Here is a 19,404-nt window from a genome sequence, read left to right as displayed (position 1 = left end):
AAAATATTATACAGAGATCCAACAGGAGACTAGAGGATCACAAGAATCAAGTCAAACATTTGAAATTCAAAGAAGCAGAAAATACCCAACTGGAAAGCAAAAAGAAAAAAGAATCCAAAAATAGGAAGATAGTGTAAGGAGCCTCTGGGACAACTTCAAGCATACCACCATCCGAATTATGGGAGTGCCAGAAGAAGAGAGAGAGAGCAAGATACTGAAAACCTATTTGAAGAAATAATGACCGAAATCTTCCCCCACCTGGTGAAAGAAATAGACTTACAAGTCCAGGAAGCGCAAAGAACCCTAAACAAAAGGAATCAAAAGAGAACCAAAGCAGGACACATCATAATTAAAATGCCAAGAGCAAAAGACAAAGAGAGAATATTAAAAGCAGCATGAGAAAAAAGTTAGTTACCTACAAGGTAGCACCCAATCGACTTCCAGCTGATTTCTCAACAGAAACTATGCAAGCCAGACGGGAGTGGCAAGAAATATAAGTGATTAATAGCAAGAACCTCCAACCAAGATTACTCTACCCAGCAAAGCTATCATTTAGAATTGAAGATCAGACAAAGAGCTTCACAGATAAGAAAAAGCTAAAGGACTTCATCACCACCAAACCAGAATTATATGAAATGCTGAAAGGTTTTCTTGAAGAAGAGGAAGAAGAAGAAAAAGGTAAAGATAAAAATTATACACAACAAATACATATCTATCAACAAGTGAATCTAGAAATCAAGTGAATAAAAAATCTGATGAACAGAATAAACTGGTGAATAAAATAGAATCAGGCATAGGAAGGGAGTGTACTAAAAATTCTTGGGGGGAAAGTGGTGTGGGGGTGCGGGAAGAGAGTGGGCAAAAATCGTACACCTATGCATGAGGACAGTGTGGGGGGAGGGATAAGGGCAGAGGGTGGGGTTGGTTCCGGGTGGAGGGGAGGTATGGGGGAAAAAGGAAGAACAATTGTAATGATCTGAAAAATAAAGATTTATTAGAAAGTAAAAAAAAATAAATAGTTGGACATCAGCACTAATGTCCAGTTTGTCTCTCTCATTCACTCTCGTGCCTCTATGGCCCTGGATAATGATGGGTAGGTACATTACAGGAATACATTACATATTCCAAGAATCGACAAATGAACAATCAGATCCTGTCCTGGACACTCATACACAATATCTATTAGTGGCTGAAAAAATACAGAGATGCCCAAGTTACCATGCCTGCAGGGGCCCTTATGAACCCATTTGTTTTTGTAAGTCACATCAGGACCTTTCTCCAGCATTCATGCTGTACGCATTTTGGAACTAAATTAAGTTAAACATGAAAGTGCCTGGGTGATATTGAAGCCTAGCTGGCAACCCTAGGCAAGTGTCCTGCCCCCAATTCCTCACCAATAGAGACGTGGCTGGAGTCCTCCAGGCAGGCAAGAAGCTCACATACTAGTCAAAATTAGGGACATGTACAAACACAACAAAGGAACCGCTTAAGCAGTGAGTAGTGATGGCGAAAACACTAATCTGAGACATGAGTCAGCGTCTCAGGACCCCTAGTTCTTCCTGAACAGCTATGGATGATGTGAGTGTGTCAAGGTGCTCTCCAGGAATGAAGAAATTTTTTATTAGCAGATTCCAATGTATCTTTTAGTTGTTGTTTCTAATGAGAAGTCAAAAGTGGACACATTTAGACTGAAAGAGCAATGTTGCAGTATTTTTACGTTTTGTTTTGTTTTGGTAATGAGTTAGGTACTCAATGACTAGGTAACTAGATTTGAGCTTTTAGTTCGACTTTTAAACCTTACTTAGAGTCATGATTCTGCTGTGAAGAGAACCCGAGTGTTTACCCCAGATGTGCCTTTCAGGGTATTGATTTTAATATCCTTATTGGGGAAAAAAAGGTTTAAGAAATAAGCCTTGGACCTTCCCACTAAACTGCCTAGAATGTGTATAGATGGAGGACCAGCTCCAGGGGGAATATTCACATTTGCTTTGGCATCTCCATGCCAATGTTCCTGCCTTTTGAAGCCTCAAACCACACACCACTTTCCCCCTTAGCTTCAGAATGACATATAAGCCTCCACTACCCAATGCTTCCTTTGGTCTCTATTCTTATAGCGCCAGAATATTTGTTCATATATCAGACTTCGTACATTGTCTCCTGTTAATCTGTCTCTGTTAATTTGATTTTTAGCCCAGATAGAAGAATTTAAAAGATGAGAGGAAGATTACCCTTTGTTCCCATAGCTGGATGTTATGATTTCTTGTTAAAGAATAAATAGAAAATATATCCTGGCAGGTGTGATGGGAAAGAATGCAGATGCGGCCTGGAGTCTGGAAACTAGTCAGTGAAACAGGTTGCAGAATATATCTTCCTCGAGATAAGGGAAAGATGTTGTCTGCTAAGCACAGGATGGATAGCTCTTTTCTGCTCTTATATTACAAAACCGACCCTACCCCAAAATGGGTTGCAGCACATTGGGATGTCTGCACGAAGGAAGATATCTAGGCCCCAATAACCAAAGTCCCCATCCAGGATGATGCCGGGGAGAAATAAGTCACATTATGGGTACTTATAGCATAACTGACCAGTCCTCAAAACCCATGACTCTGAACCCCAAGTCATGACCTTTGCCCCTTCAAAGTCCCTAAATATAATCCACTGTGAGTTCTGGTCTTTGAGCATCAGCTGCCCCATTGCCCTTCATTGGTACCTTTGAAATATATACTTTCTTTCCTTTCACTGCAACCTGATGTCAGTTTACTGGCTGCCTAAGCATTAGGAGAACAGATCCCACCTCAGGGTGGACAACAACATGAATAGACTTACAGGCCTGTACCTCCACTGCTCCTGGGATCAGAAACACTGCCTCCAGCCTCCTTCTGTGAGAACAAAGAAGAAGAAAGAGGGTGAAGTTGGACTCTGAAGGTGACAGAGGGCTTAGTGAGAGAGGGGAGTGAAAGTAAAGTCTTCTTAAACTCCCTGAGCACCTAATACAGGCCGATCACTGACAATATCATAATCACTTCTCCCATCACCTGCCGAGTTGTTTTTATATGAGATGAAGGTGTGTTTTTTTTCCCCCCCATCAACAACCAGTTCTCCAATGGAGTGTCCTACACTTCTTTGCAGTTCTGATACTAACTATCTGAAGTGGGTGCAGACCCCATAGCTTCAAGGCCAGTAACATGAATTCAGATTCCATCACAAATGGGATGTCTAGGTAACTCACATTTTGGCCTGGTTAACTCCAGGTTCGGAGGTTCACATGACCCCTCATGCTTTATAATTATATAAAAAAGACCACACAGTACTCAGGAAAGGACTTTACTTACTATTACTGGTTTATTGTAAGTATACAATTTAGGAATAACTAAATGGGAGAGACTGGCAGATCAAAGCATGGGGAGAGGTGTGAAAATTCCACTTTTTCTCTGAGCGCTCAGCCTTCCAGCATCAACACAAAGTTTTCTGAACCCAGTGTTCAGGGTTTTTATTGGAAGTATCCTTATGTTGGCATAATTGATGAAGTAATTGTCCATTGGTAATGATCTCTAGCTCCTCTCTCCTCCCATGAGGTAAAGGGGTTGGGCTGTGTGAATGAAAAAGGGGCCACATACTCAACCTCATAAGCTGAGGAAAGGCCAGTGTGGGGGCCTTACAAACTCAGAAACCTTAAGTAACCCCACAGGATGGTCTGAAAATAAAACCTTCTGACTTAAAGTGAGTCATGGTGGGTAGTCATGTGCTAGGCTGGTATCTTTCCTGACAAAGGTCAGTCTTTACGTTAACTGAGCCCATCCATGATTTTTGGCATGTACAATAACATACCTTTTGAATGTCAGGGTGATTTTCTTTTCTCCAAACCCCTCACAACTCCAGAGCAGAGAGCACAAGACCCCTCCATGTTATTGTTATCATGCTAATTGTTCACTGCTAACTATCTTATACCAACGTATATAAAAGAAGTATGTGATGATTGATTTTACTTTTTATCTATTCCCAGAGATTCTCTCTATGCCTTGCTGTTTTTTCTTCTACCTCTCCAATCTTTGACCACTGGATACCATGTCACTCCTTTTCCTTCTATAGTTTGTAAAGTGTGTATCAGATGTTCTACTGTCTAAATATAACCCTGGAAAATCATTCCATGAACCCCAAGGTCATTTCCTACTTCTTTTAGATCCATTTTAAAGATGGCAAAAGAATTTTATCCAAGTGATACCATCTCAGGAATACAAATATGTGTTAGTTATGATTTGTATGTTATTCTCACTAGGTTGAGGCATTCACTTGAAGAAGAGCAACAGTTAAAAAGGTAAATTATGATTGGGGAAAATTAACGCCTATTGGGGAATTCCCTATGAGTTACAGTGTCTGAGGGACACATTTCACTGTTCAAAAAATACAATTCATTTCTAATGTTTGGCCTATTCTACTAGTCTTTTTATTGTACCTATAACTCTCTGGATTGGTGTAATATACAAATGACATAATTAAAACTCAACTAAGTAAATTTTCAGAAGCTTTTAATCTTCCTTGTCCTAAAGCCCTCCTTATGGTTATTCTCAACCTGGAATCTCCTTTTTCGGTAAACACACAGCTTTTCTCCTCCTTTAATATTAACGAGTAACCCCATGTATCTAGAGGAAGACACATATGAACCAACCTTAGGAAAAGGAGACATTCTGCATTATTATCAAGAACTTATAAACCAGCTTATAGGGACAGATAAATTAGTGACATTTATTTTACAGGAGTGCTCTCAGCACATGAAGACTTTAAAGACCATGACTTATTTTGTCAATTGGAAAAGGCATCAATGAAAGACTCTCCAACATTGTTTGAAGGGACCTTATCAGGTGCCCAACCACAAATGGACATCTGCCCCTGTCTCTGACACTTGCCTCCACATATAGTGAAGAAAGACTTCTTGAGAATGAGAGGTCACTGACCTCAGAGATCGACAGCTATCCCAAGACACTGACAAGGCCTGTGTAACTACAAATTGATTTTCTTTACCTGTCTGTGAATATTAGTGATAATAGTAATTACACTTGTTCTTTGGACTTTTCTACAACATTGTATATATAGCCCAATTTTTAATAATGACTAAAGGTGTATATGATAACTTTTGTGTTATTCATAATAATTTTATGTTTTATCTTTTTGAGACAGGATAGTAAGAAGCTAGGAAAATTCCTTGGCAAGTGGAATTAGGCAACTGAGACAGGTAGCTTAACAAACTGGCCAAGCAATTTACAGCCAGATACAGAAGGCCATCAGGGTGGAAAGCCCGGGGTTCCTAGTAATGGGCAAAACTGGCCCCAGGGAGGCCTTTCCTTCCCTGTAATGTTGCTGATAATGAGGTTTAGACTGCCTGCCCTGGCACTGACCCATTATTAGAGACCATGACCCTTAAGAGGGACATCTGGGAAAGCTGATGAAAATTCTATTGAGGTCTCTCTTGATTCCCCCGCTAAATCCCCACCTTCGGAAAGTAAATAAAATAGCTCAAGACAGAAAAGACAGCCTGGGCCCTCCTTGTGGAACACGCCCCCCACCTACCCCGCCCCCGGCCCAATCTCCTTTTTGAGTGAATTTTCTTTCTTTTAATCTCTATGAGGTCCCCATGCAGCTTGCAACCAGGGCAGCAATGGGCAGCAGCAGCTTGTCCTGCACTAATCCAATTGATCTGTCCCCCAAACTCTTTTACCCGTGAGCTGAGAGCAGCCCCACCTAGACTCACTTCATTCCCATGTTTCTAGAGAGCCCAAACAGCCCTGCCTAGTCTCTCTCCTACTGCCTCTATCCTCAGCCTTTCCTTGTTTCACTGTTCCAAGCTTTAAAAACATACTTTCAAAGTCACCTGAACTCATGTTGTGAAATTTTCTTGCACCAAGTCAAGAAGCCACACACTGCAGGCTGGCCTTAAGCAAATCCGTTCAAGACCTGGCTCTCTTTCTGGTAACATATTGAAATTTAGAAGGAATGCTATTGCAAAGGAAAGGAATGTAAAGTGTTCGTTTTTAAGAGAATTTAAAAGTAAGTAGTTTTTCCTAATCAGTTGGTTATTTTAAAAAATGTTTTTATTGATTTCAGAGAGAGGAAGGGAGAGGGAGATAGAGAGAGAAACATCAATGATGAGAGAGAATCATACATAGAATGGCTGCCTCCCGCACGTCTCCTGCGGGGGATGGAGCCCGAAACCTAGGCATGTGCCCTGACTGGGAATTGAACTGTGACCTCCTGGTTCATGAATTGATGCTCAACCACTCATCCACACTGGCTGGGCAAGTTGGTTATTACTTTATTTTATGTTTTAACATTAAAAGCACTTTTATGCTTTTAAAAATAAATTTAAATTTTTATTGTTTAAAGTATTACATGAATTTTCTTTTCCCCCCATTGATCTCTCCCCGGCCGCTTCCGCCCATCAGCATATGCCCTCACCCTGCTACCGTCTGTGTCTATTGGTTATGCTCATATGCATGCATACAAACCCTTTGGTTGATCTCTTATCCTCTCATTCCCTGTCTACCCTCAGAGGTTGGACAGTCTGTTCGATGCTTCTATGTCTCTGGTTCTATTTTTGTTCATTAGTTTGTTGTTCATTATATTCTGCAAATGAGTCAGATCATGTGATATTTATTTTTCTCTCACTGGCTTATTTCACTTCGCATAATATTCTCTAGTCCCATCCCTGCTGTTGCAAATGGTAATAATTCTTTTTTTACAGCAGCGTATTATTCCATTGTGTAGATGTGCCACGTTTTCTAATCCACTCGTCTGCTGATGGGCACTTAGGCAGTTTCCAGATCTTAGCTATTGTACATTGTGCTGTTATGAATATAGGGGTGCACATATCCTTTCTGAGTGGTGTTTCTGTTTTCTTGAGATATATTCCTAGAATTGGAAATACTGGGTCAAATGGAAGTTTCATTTTTAACCTTTTTGAGGAAACTGCATACTGTTTTCCACAGTGGCTGCACCAGTCTGCATTCCTACCAGAAGTTCACAAGGATTCCTTTTTCTCCACATCCTTGCCAGCACTTGTCATTTGTTGATTTGTTGATGATAGTCATTCTGACAGTGTGAGATGGTACTTCATTGTCATTTTGATTTGCATTTCTCAGATGATTAGCGACTTTAAGTATGTTTTCATAAGTTGGTTATTTTTTAATGACTAAAAAGCAGTAAACGAAGAAGATCATGGGACGATGTAGAAACTTAGTGCAAAAGAAATATTGTGAAAGATATTTTTTGTATGAATGCTAGAACCTGATTATGGGAATATGCTTACACTTTAACCTAGCAAGGATTACTAACTATATTAATTAAAATAGAAGCTTTACAATCAAGGCCCTGTATAACATATGCTGAGACATAGGAAATTTACTGATTAAACTGTTACTGTCTTCCTTGACTTTGGAATGTTTAGATGGAAATTGTAATTTATAGCATTGTATTCTTACAGCCTTGTTTCTGCATAAACCTTAACATTATAGCTTCCAGTTGCAAAACTAGCTGGAATCAGATTAATAATGAATAGCTCTTGAGTGTTTCCAATGGGAAATATAGGAACACATATTATAGTAAATGGGAACCCATCTCATAGTCAGATAATTGAAGAGTTGTATAGGTTGCCCTCAAACTATGAGTAAATGTCATACTCGAGGCAAAAGACAGAGAAATGAGACAGATAACAAAACTTGGATTATAGGTTAGAAATAATCCAGACTGTTTTTCTTAGTGAAGGCCCATGGAACCTGCCTGCCTCCCATTTACCTGCTTTCCACTTTTGAGAAAATTCAGCCTTGACTTCCATCCAAGGTTACAGTCTTGGCCCATCCCCAATGGTCCGTTGTTCAGCAAGACAAATGCTTACACTAAGGCTTCCTAGGAATGGGCCTTCTTAGCCCTGTGGGAGCACATTATCCAATCCAAATGTTGGTCATTAATGCATCCTTTAGATTGACTTATGACCAAAATTTGAAAGTGTTGACATAAAAGGGCCACATACTCAACCTGACAAGCTCAGGGGAGGCCTGCGGTGGGACTTACAAACTCAGAGATCTATAGTAACTACATAGGATGATCTGAAATGAAAATATTCTAAACAACAGTGAGCATGGTGGGTAGTCATGTCTTAGGCCAATCTCTTCCCTAATAAAGGCCAATCTTTAGTTTAACAGAGCCTGTCTACAATAGCATACCTATGGAATGTTTGTGTAATTTCTTTATTTCCAGGCTTCCTACTGCACCGCAGAATCCCTCATTGTTATTGTCATCGTGTTAATTGTTAACTATTCTGCACTCACCCATGTAAAATTGGCATGTGTCTACTTGTTTTACTTTTTGTCGAATCTCAGAGATTTCTCCACTTTGCTTTCTCCCGTCTTCTAATAGTTCAGCAATGGATTTCTTGTAACCCCTAATGCCTTCAGACTTGATTGTAATGTATAAAATAAGAAGTAAAAGACCCATTTTCTGAAGCTTTTCTTCAATCCATTGAGTTTTGGCTTTCTAGCAATTGTCATCAATTTGGCTCAAATAAACTCATAAAAATTATCTACAGATTTAAAGAAGTCTTACATTGGCACCCAAAAATTCCTACACACTTTATGTACCTACATTTCTTCAGGGCAATTCCAGCTTCTAATCAAGGTTTTGTCTTTATGGTGGCCTGCCCTTACATTGCATCTATCCAGAGGCCTGTCAGAGTTTCTTCATCACCACAAAAGACACTCATATCACCCTTATATACCCGAAAATTCCAAGTATTTTTGTTGCTCAGTTCTAAGAACCAGGAAATATCACCAAATATCTTTCTATGATATCACATAGGGACACTGAAGATTTTTGAGGTGGGATCAGTTGCCTAGATTCCCACAGCCTGCATGTGGACTCAGACATGCCATGAATTGGCACCTGGAATTTATGTCCCACCCCTTTCCATGTTCCCTCCTATATCAGGTAGACTGAAAGGTTAAAGACTCCATTCCCCCACTCCTTGTGATTGAGAGTCCAGATGGGAATTAAACTCAGCCTCTGAGATGCACTTGTGTGTAATGTGGAAGCTGGAAAGGAGATGGGCCTATTATTTCTGCTACTGTGTTGACTGATGGGTGGCCTCTGGCAGACACAACTCATTCCTTACCTGTAGGAGGGGGCTGTGCCAGCGTGACCTTAAAACCCGAATTCCAGTGGCAACTCTTTAACTTCTATTTCTCTAGCCCTTTAATAATTTTACAAGCACCTTATTCTTTGTGTGAATGCCTTTTCCACATAAATGTTTATGGAACGTTTATCTGAGACCCTGTCTCTCTTTACAAGTTAAACTCCACAAGTGCAGGGCCCTTGTATTTCCTACTCTCTGTGGCGTTCCCAGGGCCGAGCCTTGACCTGAAACACCACAGATACTCAGTAAACACTCATTAAATGGAGGAGGGAAACCATATAATGGAATCCTGTCATCCTATGTGACACTTGCAGTCAGATCATGTTGCGGGGGCCTGATGCGGCGGAGTTCTCCCTTTTCCGTGTCTAGGACAGAAAGAGAGATGAAACCGGTTCTTAGTAGAGGCGGCCAGAAATTGAGAAATAAAAGAAAGAAAGAGAGAAGACACAGAGATAGATTTAACACTGGGTCCTGGGTGCGCCGTTGCGCTCTTCTGCTAGAGAGAAAGACAACCCAGAGCCAAGAAGCAGCGCATTTATTTATATTCCAAAATACAAGGGGATTTCACCTAAAAACTTAGGATCAAATGAGTTTGGGTGGGCCCAGGTCCTATTCATTCCCTCATTCCCAGTACTAGGACTGGATTTAACATATCAAGGCCTGCGTGGGACAATGTCCTATTCATTCCCTTATTCCCGGCACCTGGACAAAGATAAGAAGTCAGTACTGATAACAGTCTCTGCCTTCTTGGGATGGTGTTTCAGAGAAGCGGCTCTGCCAGTCATCTCGGACTCAGCTGACAACAATTTAAAGAATGTCCATGTGCCTTCCCAGGGGGCCCTCTACATCATGTTCCTTATCCACCTGAAGGCTTGGTGTCAGCCTGGGAGGAGGCCACAGCCCCTTTTTACACGGGATGTCCCAGGGCCAGGTGTTTACCCCACTTACAGTCAGGAAAGGGGGACAGGAACTTCCTAACTGTGAGGGGTCAGACCACTCTGATTTCATCGCCAGGTAATCACAACCGTCCCCACCCCTCATCTCTTCAGGGCCTGGAAAGCAGCCCATGTTCTTCCTTTTATCACAGATCCCTGACCTGCCAGACATTCTGGATTCTCCATCCCAGGTAGAGTTTCTACCAAGGCAGGTGGGTGCTCACCCTCACCACAAGGAAATTAGGGGATGACTCCCCATCCCCAAGGTCCCTGGTCTGGATACAGCTGTCTGTGGCCCCTAAATACATCTCACCAGCCCATGTTGTCCTGGGGAACAAGGGGAACTTCCTCAGCAGGATGGGAAAGGAGAACTCAGGATTTAGGTTTGCTTCCATTTCAGTGTTACTGAGGGTCCTACAGGGGCCTCCCCTGCCCTAAGAGAGGAACCCACAGAGTCCCCTGGTTGACACTCCATGTGTAGCTGCTCCATAATCTGGGCCCTGTGGGGAGGCCTAGAGCAGATGACAGGGACACAGGGGACTGGATGCAACATCCCCATGTTGTGAAGAGAAACACAGAGGGCATTTTGTGGATCAACCATCCAGGTCAGCACCCTCTCCCAAAATATCCCTCATGAGGCCCTGGCTTTGAAAACCTGGAAAGCACATCCTCCTGAAACTGCATATCCACCAGAGGGGGCAGCTTTCTGGACACTGGACTCATAATACTCTGGACAAAGCCACTCCTCTCACTGGGCCCTGCATGCCCTGGGATGCAGTCAGGAGCTATGAGAGACACAGGGACCTGGCGCTGGATGGCTGGCTCTTAGTCTAGAGGTCAAAGCTCACCTCTGTCCAGGGCTCACAGTGAGCTCCCACCTTCTAGAGCCTGATCAGCATTCCTAGTGCGGTACCTGACATTGCCTGCAGGTCTCCTTTTGTCTTCCATGGGGCGATATTGAGACGCACCTACAAAACACAGGAAATCCACACTTGAACTCTGCTTTGGCTAAGGAGGTGCAGAAGGACACCTATATCCATTCTCTGACTAATAGCTTTTTCTGGGCCCCTCCGTCCTACCTGTGCTGTCCCACCTGCTCTTTCCAGAAACTGGGAATGAAAAAGGGGCTGTGCAAGAAACCTGATAAGCCCATTGGCCCCATGACATGCCTGACAAGCTCAGTGACGCACAGTGTGGTCTGATCACAAATGCCTAACTGGGCAGGTGATGGCAGGTAGTCATGTCACAGGCGCACAGCTTCCTTAGCAAATGTCAGACTTTACGTCAAGTGAGCCCTTTCCCTGTTCTTATGCATCATGGATAACATACCTTTGACATCACATTCCTCTAGCAAATTTTCTTTGCTGGACCCATTGAAGGCAGAGCCTGTGGGGCCAAATACAAGACCACAGAGCGCTCTTGTTGCCTGGTTCCCTGCAAGCCTCTGTACCTGCTATAAATGTTAACCATCCTGGACCCTCCAATGTAAAAATAATATGTGTTTCTCCATTTTGCTTTTAATTTATTTTTAGAAATCTCCCTGCTATCCTTTCTCTCACTTTCCAGTAGATTTCATGCAACTTTTTTCATCTTCTCCTTTGATTATAATGTATAAAATAAGTGACAAAACTGCTGTTCTTCTCAGGATTTGAGATCTTGCTTGCAGTCATATGACATCAATTCAGCTGAAATACTCATAACAATCCTCCACAGGTTTGGACATTTCTTACCTTGAGAGGGTATAGGTAGGGGCAGCTGCTTTTTCAGGGATCTCTATGTTGCTCCCCAACTCATAACTGGAATGACACATGGGCAAGGTGAGGTGACATCAAAAAAATCCCCCAAGCAGAGGACAGAGGCTGCCTGAATAGTCAGGGAGGACATGGACAGGGTCAACCAACAAAGAGAGGGAGGGTCTCCTTGAAAACATTCCCCAAGGACCATGGAGGCCACAGCCACCTGAGCTCACACCATAGTCCTTGCTTTACACCTTACCCTTCACACCTGGAAACTGCATGTCCTCCTGATACCCGTGGTTATGTGGTCTCTGTCTCTGGAAACAATGGCCAGGCTGGTGACAACCTGAGATAGAGAGAGGATCCCTCTGCAGTCATCACCTAGCTTGACCCCTTCTCACTGCTAGTCACCTCTGTGGCCTTCCTGTTGGGAGGAAATCCCATCTTCCCAGCACATTTGAGAACACAGGGAAGACCTGGTGCCCAGCTGGGTTTCTGTGTCACAACCAGAAACAATACCCAGTTTGGGGCCTGTGGGGCTCTCTGTGTGGTGCTGACAGACCCAACACCAAGATGAAGCAGAGGCCAATGCTGGGGTTAACGGGTCACCATCCCAGGAGGACATGTGCCCTCATCAGCCTTGCTATTGCAAGTGGGCTCTACAGGCCAGTAAGATCCACCTCCCCTGAGAGCTTGTCAGATTCAGATTCTCTGGTCCACTGCACACTTGCTAAGTTAGAATCTGCATTTTGAGAGGATCTGGAAATGCTTGCTGTTCACAGGAGAGGGGCAGGGCTCCCCACCCTCACATCATAGGGTCTCATCCTGGCATCCATGCAAGCTGGGCAGCTGCTGAAGCAGCCTTTCAAAAATGTCACCTGGGCATCCCAATCCTTACAAAGTTTCACAGGAGATCCAATGTAGAGCCGGGGCATCCCTGTGACAATATTCCTGAGGGGGCCCAGACCTCTTGCTCTGAAGGGAAAAGTCAAATGTGCACTGACAGGGAGCTGTGGAGAATGACCAGGAACTGGACGCCTCAGGCAAGTGCTTTTCTGGGCACGTGTCTGTGCATGTGTGTGTTTGTGTTTGTATGTGTGTGTGTTGTCAAAGGATTCAGCAGTTTCCAGGAACCAAAATACAGAGAAAAGGTAAACTGAAAGGGGCAACAGGGTTGGCAAAAAAGAGGGGAGGGAGAGGGAGGTCCTGAGCCCTGATCCCGCCCTGGCCCACATGCGCAGGGAGTTTATCTTGCCCCAGGAGGAGGCTCAGCACACAGGAAGGAGGGACGGCACAACCCATCAGCCTGGAGAGAGGTGCCTGGGAGTCTTACTGGACCTGGAGCTCTTCTCTCAGAGGGAGGCACAGAGCAGGCAGCAGTCACCATGGAGTTCCCTGCAGCCTCTGCCCACAGAGGACTTGTGCCCTGGCTGGGGCTCCTGCTGGCTGGTAAGGAGGGGAAAAATCCCTGGGAATGGAAGGGAGGTTGGGAGTCAGAGAGTGGCCAAGATCTCCTGGGGAGGATAGCACTCCAGACGGGGAAGAAGGGCTTCTCTTTGGACCTGAGTGGAAGGACAGGGGCACAGAGTAGGATGAGAGAGGGGGCTCAGCAACAGAAAAATTTCATGATGTGGAAGTGGTGAGGGGCAGGAAAACCTCAATTGCGGTTCATTTGCTAAGTTATTCATCACAGAGTATTGAATTTTGACAACTGACCACAGTAATAACAATTCATTTCAGGTGATAGCAGGAATATTTTATCCAGGGTGCTATACATTGTCCCCAACAACATCTACAAATATGGGAAAATACGGCATGGGTCATGGTCAAGCCTGGGAACACTCTTTCATGCACCCACAGGTGTTTGCAGGCTATTGCAGGCACTGGGGGCGGGGGGGTCACAAGATCACAAAACCCCCTGCCCACTTGCAGCTCACACTATATGGAGAGAAAATAGACAAGAAGAGATCTACTTGTGACATCAGGTACCCACAAGTGCCCTGAAGCGCACAGAGTGGAGACAGGTCAGAGAGTGAAGATAGAGGGTCTTTAGAGGACGTGGCCAAGGAAGGTCTTCCAAGAAGGCCGCTGAGTGTCAACAGGGATCTGAGGGCAGTAAGCAGGACAGCCACACAGACAGTTGGGAAAGAGAATTCAAAACAAAAGGACAGGTTCTGAGGTGCTGATGCAATGGTGGCCATGTTGCTGACCTTGACTAAGGAGATGCACATAGGAATTTACATGTTCACTAAGGCTGAGAGTTGAAGAGAAATGCCTCATCTCTCCATCCCAATACATAGATGAAAATACTGATCAATTTCTCTCTTCCCTTCTAGTCTTCCCTTCTTGTCTTCCCATCTGGATCCCGCCCACCACTGCGCAAATTGCTTTTGTCTCCACCGGTGCTCCTAAAGGGCAGGATGTGATTCTACGTATCCGCAATCATCCTCGCGATAGTGTAGCCTTTATGTGGTACAAGGAAACAGAGACGGTGTACTCTAATTTAATTGGGGTATTTACTTTGAGTTCAGGTGAATATATGAAAGGGCCCAGAAGCAGTGGTCGAGAGACAGCAACACTTGATGGATCCCTGATGATAAGAAACCTCACTGAGAGCGATGAAGGAATCTACATTGTAATAGCTCTCCTTCCAAAATTTAAAAAAGCAATAGGAATTGGATCTCTCAGCGTCTACAGTGAGTGATTGCTCTCTGACCTCTAGGTGTCTGGTGGGGTTTATTCTACTTCACACACAGGACTCCCAGCCCGGGACTCCGCTCCAGCCCCCTCTGCATCATGTCCCAAGCTGGGTTTAGGCATTTAGTGCAGGACACACACAGTGGACACAAACTTCCTAAGGTCAGAGTTCCCTTCCCACATTCCAGCACCACAGACATTCACCACAGAGAGAAGGACCAATTTGATGGGAGTGAGTCAGCAGAGGGAGACCAGTATCAGTCCAGGTCCCTGGGCCCCTGTCCTCGATCATGTCCCTGAGATAGACCCTGCAGGATCTGTAAGGTCCTGGCCTGAGGGGCTCCCAGGATTCTTCACAGAGAAGCTCAGCTTTGGCAGCCCCGCTCTAGGCCCCTGTCACAATATCCTGACTCCAGAGGCCCTGGGAAGACTGAGTCTGGTTGAGTTTTATCTCCTGGGAAGGGATGAGTGAGAGCAATAGTTTCCCATGTGCCAGAGTCACAAGGCTCTTGAGCTGGTCATTAGTTGGGGCTCAAACCTTAGAGCCACGTCCGCACAGAGATGGAGCCTGGTCCTACACCTGAGACTGTGTGTGGAGAGCACACTGGACAAGCTCTACATTTTATTAGCTGACTGTTCTGGGGGACTTAGGAGAGTTCAGAAAAAGGTTAGTGTCCCAAGGGAGAAGCAGGAGTAAAGATTCCCCTGGCAGCTGCTCATCCACAAGGGATCAGCCCAGGAGATTTTCTTGTGAAGTCCATCAGTAACAAATGCCTCTTATTTGAGCAGTTTTCCTTCCCAAAATTTATGTCAGATACTGTGAATATTTTATGAGTAGTACTTTGTCAGCCTGGCAGTCAAATATTTATTTCACTTCACTGAGGGGAAAGTGAGGCACAAGGAGATACAGTCCCTAAGCAGAGTCACACAGACCATGAGAAATTGCTCTGAGTCACTTGAGGTCTATCTGCAGTCATAGCCCCATCTTTTCCTCCAATCCCAATGGCCTTATTAGATGTTTTTGGATCCCTAGATCAATCATTGGTTCATATCCTTCCTTCTTAGGGGTCTTCAGTTCAGAGGGGTAGATTTGGTCTGGGGAGTGATGGCAAATTTAGAATTAATTAATTTTTATTGTGGAACCAAATTACCCTCATAACAATCAGAGTCAGGGCTTAGATCTTTGAGGCAGGAGCATGGCCCCAGGTCTCAAGCCCACACTCAATCATTCTCACCCTCTGTTTCTTCACAGCGCAATTGAGTGAGCCCATACTCATAGCCAGCAACACCACAGTCAGAGAGAATGAGGATGCGGTGGAGATGAATTGCTACTCAAATATGAGGTTCACCTACTGGTTATTCAATGGTACCAGGCTGGAGCAAAACTGGAGGGTGACGCTGTCCCAGGACAAGAGAACCCTCACCATAGACCCTGTCAGGAGAGAGGATGCTGGGAACTACCAGTGTAAAATCTCCAACCCCATCAGCTCTGCTGAAAGTGAACCTGTAGTGCTAGAGGTCAAGTACTAGAGATCCTCCTCCCTTCCCCTATGTTCTTAAACGAAAAAAATAAACAAAGTACCTATTAGATTTCTTGTGGTGGTGTAAATTGCGTAGAAGACTTGCTTTGAATCAATAAATACTAAAAAATGTGAGCTGGCATTGTCATTATTGTTGATGTAAGGTAACATACCACATTGGATCCGATCTCTGGTGGTCCCATTTGCAACATGTCCACAATGGAGGGGACACCATGTGCTTCACAGGAATCTGAGTTCTCTTCCATTTCCAGGGAGACATGTGGAAGGTGCCTGGACACTTGTGATGATGGGAATAGAAAGGAGAACACCTATGTGAGATGCAACAGTGACCTTTGTCTTCCCCCAAATTACTAGTGCCATCTGGAGTATTCTTTTGGTTATGGCAATAGACTTATTTGCATAAGTGTCAGTAGCACCCTGTCCTCTCTGTTGATAGCATAGAATTGGAAACGTTGGTGATACAATCAAGGCTTAGCCAATGTCCTAGTTCAAACAGAATTATAAACAACCTCACCTTTTATGGAGCTAATTTTGACCTGATGAAGACTTGTAATCTGTTTTAGAGGAGGGCATCCCCCAAAACTAGAGAGATTGCAGTTGAAGTGTGAGGGTGAGTCCACCTAACCTCAAGATGCTGTTAAATCTCCCATCTCAGGTTTCATAAAAAATCATGCATCAGAGCAAGCTATAAGATGAATGTCAGTTCCTCTGCACTTAGGTCATTAATCAGGTCAATATGTGATAGGATCAAAATACTCTTCTTCCTTGGAGATGACGTTTGATCAAAGGGAAGGTAACTGTAGAGAGAAATGTATTGTCTCCATGGAAAACTCCAGAAGCACAGCTTTCTTGGAGATCAGGTGCTAACTCTGTTCAGTCTCTCAGCTATTTTGTATCTATTTCTAAATGGCTGGGAACTTGCATTTCTTTATAAATGGCAAGAACTGTGGTGATGCAAACTGGGTCTTGGATGAAAAGATATAGTTTTGTTTCCCTCTGCTGTGCAGAAAGTAGCTGTGTTATAAACCAGAGACCTCATTCTTCCGTCAGAGTCTCTAACCTTTATTCCTGACTAGGCCTCTTACCTCTACTTTTTTAGAGCATTTTCTTTAGGAATGTAACTGCAATTTGTAATTTCAGATTTTTTCTCTGTCCTTTTGAAATATACCTAAGTCTACTTAAAAGCTTCTTGCCTCCGGCTGGAGTGGCTCAGTGGTTGAGCATCAACCCAGGAACCAGGAGGTCATGGTCCAATTCCCAGTCAGGGCACATGCCTGGGTTTCAAGCTTTATCTCTAGTAGGGGTGTGCAGGAAGCAGCCAATCAATAATTCTCTTTCATCAATGATGTTTCTATGTCTCTCCCCTTCTCCCTTCCTCTCTCTGAAATCAGTAAAAGTGTTTTTTTAAAAAACACAACTTTTTGCCAGTGATATGATTCATAGAATTTCTGCCTACAGGGTTTGGGTCCATTCTGTTAAAATTTAATTCTCATCTTTTCTGTGTCTCAGTCTCTGAGGAAGGGTAGGAACCTAACTTGGGTGGGAACATTTGAAACCAAGATGTGAAAAACCTGCTTATACTCACCAGTGTGCTCAAATTGGTTGGACTTTGTCCTGAATACCTAAAGTTTGCATGTTCAATCCTCGGTCAAGGCATTTATGGGAGGCAATTGGTATTTTCTCTCTCTCTCTCTCTCTCTCTGTCTCTCTCTCTGCCTCTCTCTCTCTTCCTTTCTCTCTCTCTCTTATCAATAAAAACTTATCCTTGAGTGAGGTTTAAATGTAACAATAATAAAAATAATTAAAACCCTCCTGTCAGGATTTCATGAGTTTTATTTATCTTTTGTGTCAATACAATAAGCAATCACAGATGCCTAGGATTGCTTCTCCTGTACTTAAAATCTCCCATGCTTTTATTTCATTGGTGTTGAGGTCAGTCTCACTGCCCTATTGCATGGTCTTGAATAAGGACTTTCTTGCCTCCCTTAATTTGTGTGGCTCAAGTTTTACTTTGACATCATCTACCTGTAATTAGCAGAACCTGTCATCTTACAGTGTCAATCCTTATTATATTTTCAAATTTTCCCATTTCTTTCCTTTTGTGGCTACAATCCTCCAAAAAATGTTCCCCACTTTTCCTCCTCTCTTCTGAGGAAGGATTCACAGCAGGAGATGGCCTGACTTCCCAGTCGCGCTTCAGGAAAGTCTCCCTGGTCCCTCAGTGTAGGTCAGAATCCCAGTTATGTGAGGTCATGACACTCCATATGTCACCCTTTCAACCATGATCACATGTATAACTTCTTTATTCATTTATCAAAGAAGACCAACCTACTGCTCACCATCTACTGACACTGGTCTAAGCACTGGGGGTGCAGTGTGAGACACAACACACAAAATCCCAGTCCTCATGGACATGGCATGGTGTTGGGAGAGTCGCCCAGTAACCCACACAGAAACAACAGTAATAATGTGATAGCACGTTAGAGTGAAATAAGGCATGTGTGGGATGTTTTTATTTCTTTCCATTTTAAAATGTTGGGGCAGAAAAAAGGAGACAAACTGGGTGGAGGAGACAGAGCTGGAGATGAGAGGAGATGAAGTCAGAGAGGGTGGGGTCATAGCCAGAAGTCTGGCTTCGCTCTGAGTGATCTGAGGAGCCTCCGGAGGGCTCAAAACTCCATTGGGTGTGAGTGATTTGTGTTTAGTGAAGTCATCCAAAATTTATCCTTTCTGAAATTTTTATTTTGGGATATTGATTTCAAGCTTTTAAGAAACAAAACTCAGAAAGAACTTTTGACCCCTCTCTGCCTCCCCCCGCCAATTCCTGCCATAGATTCAGACAGAAAAACCTGCTCTACAAAGGAATCAGGATGTTCACCTTAGCCTACTTTCCTCAGCACCTGTGTGGCTGCTGGGCGGAGGATAGGGAGCCTAGTGAGGAGGCAAGTGCAGTCATCCAGGTGACAGGTGAGGGTGGTCAGACAAGCGTGGGAAGAAGGGGTCAGTTTCTGTAATTGTTGAAAGGATGGATTCAAGAGGATTTGCTGAAAGATTGGAAGTGGGGTTTGTGAGACAGAGAAAGATATTCAAGAAAATTCTGGAGGAGCACATTGAGGTCATAAGTTTGGCAGGGAAAAGCACACTGACACTCAGTGGAGCTGCAAGATCTTGTCCAAGGATCTTAGGGCATCTTGAAGTGACCTTTAGATATTAGTTGTCAAATAAATAGTTGGAGAGTCTCGGGAGAAACCAAGGTGGTGACATAGGTAAACACCTAAACTGCTGCCTCGCTCAACAATTTCAAAACTACAACTAAA

Source organism: Eptesicus fuscus, chromosome 21 (genome assembly GCF_027574615.1).
Source record: "Eptesicus fuscus isolate TK198812 chromosome 21, DD_ASM_mEF_20220401, whole genome shotgun sequence".
Taxonomy (NCBI): Eukaryota; Metazoa; Chordata; class Mammalia; order Chiroptera; family Vespertilionidae; genus Eptesicus; species Eptesicus fuscus.
Note: the sequence above shows the minus strand (reverse complement) of the source record.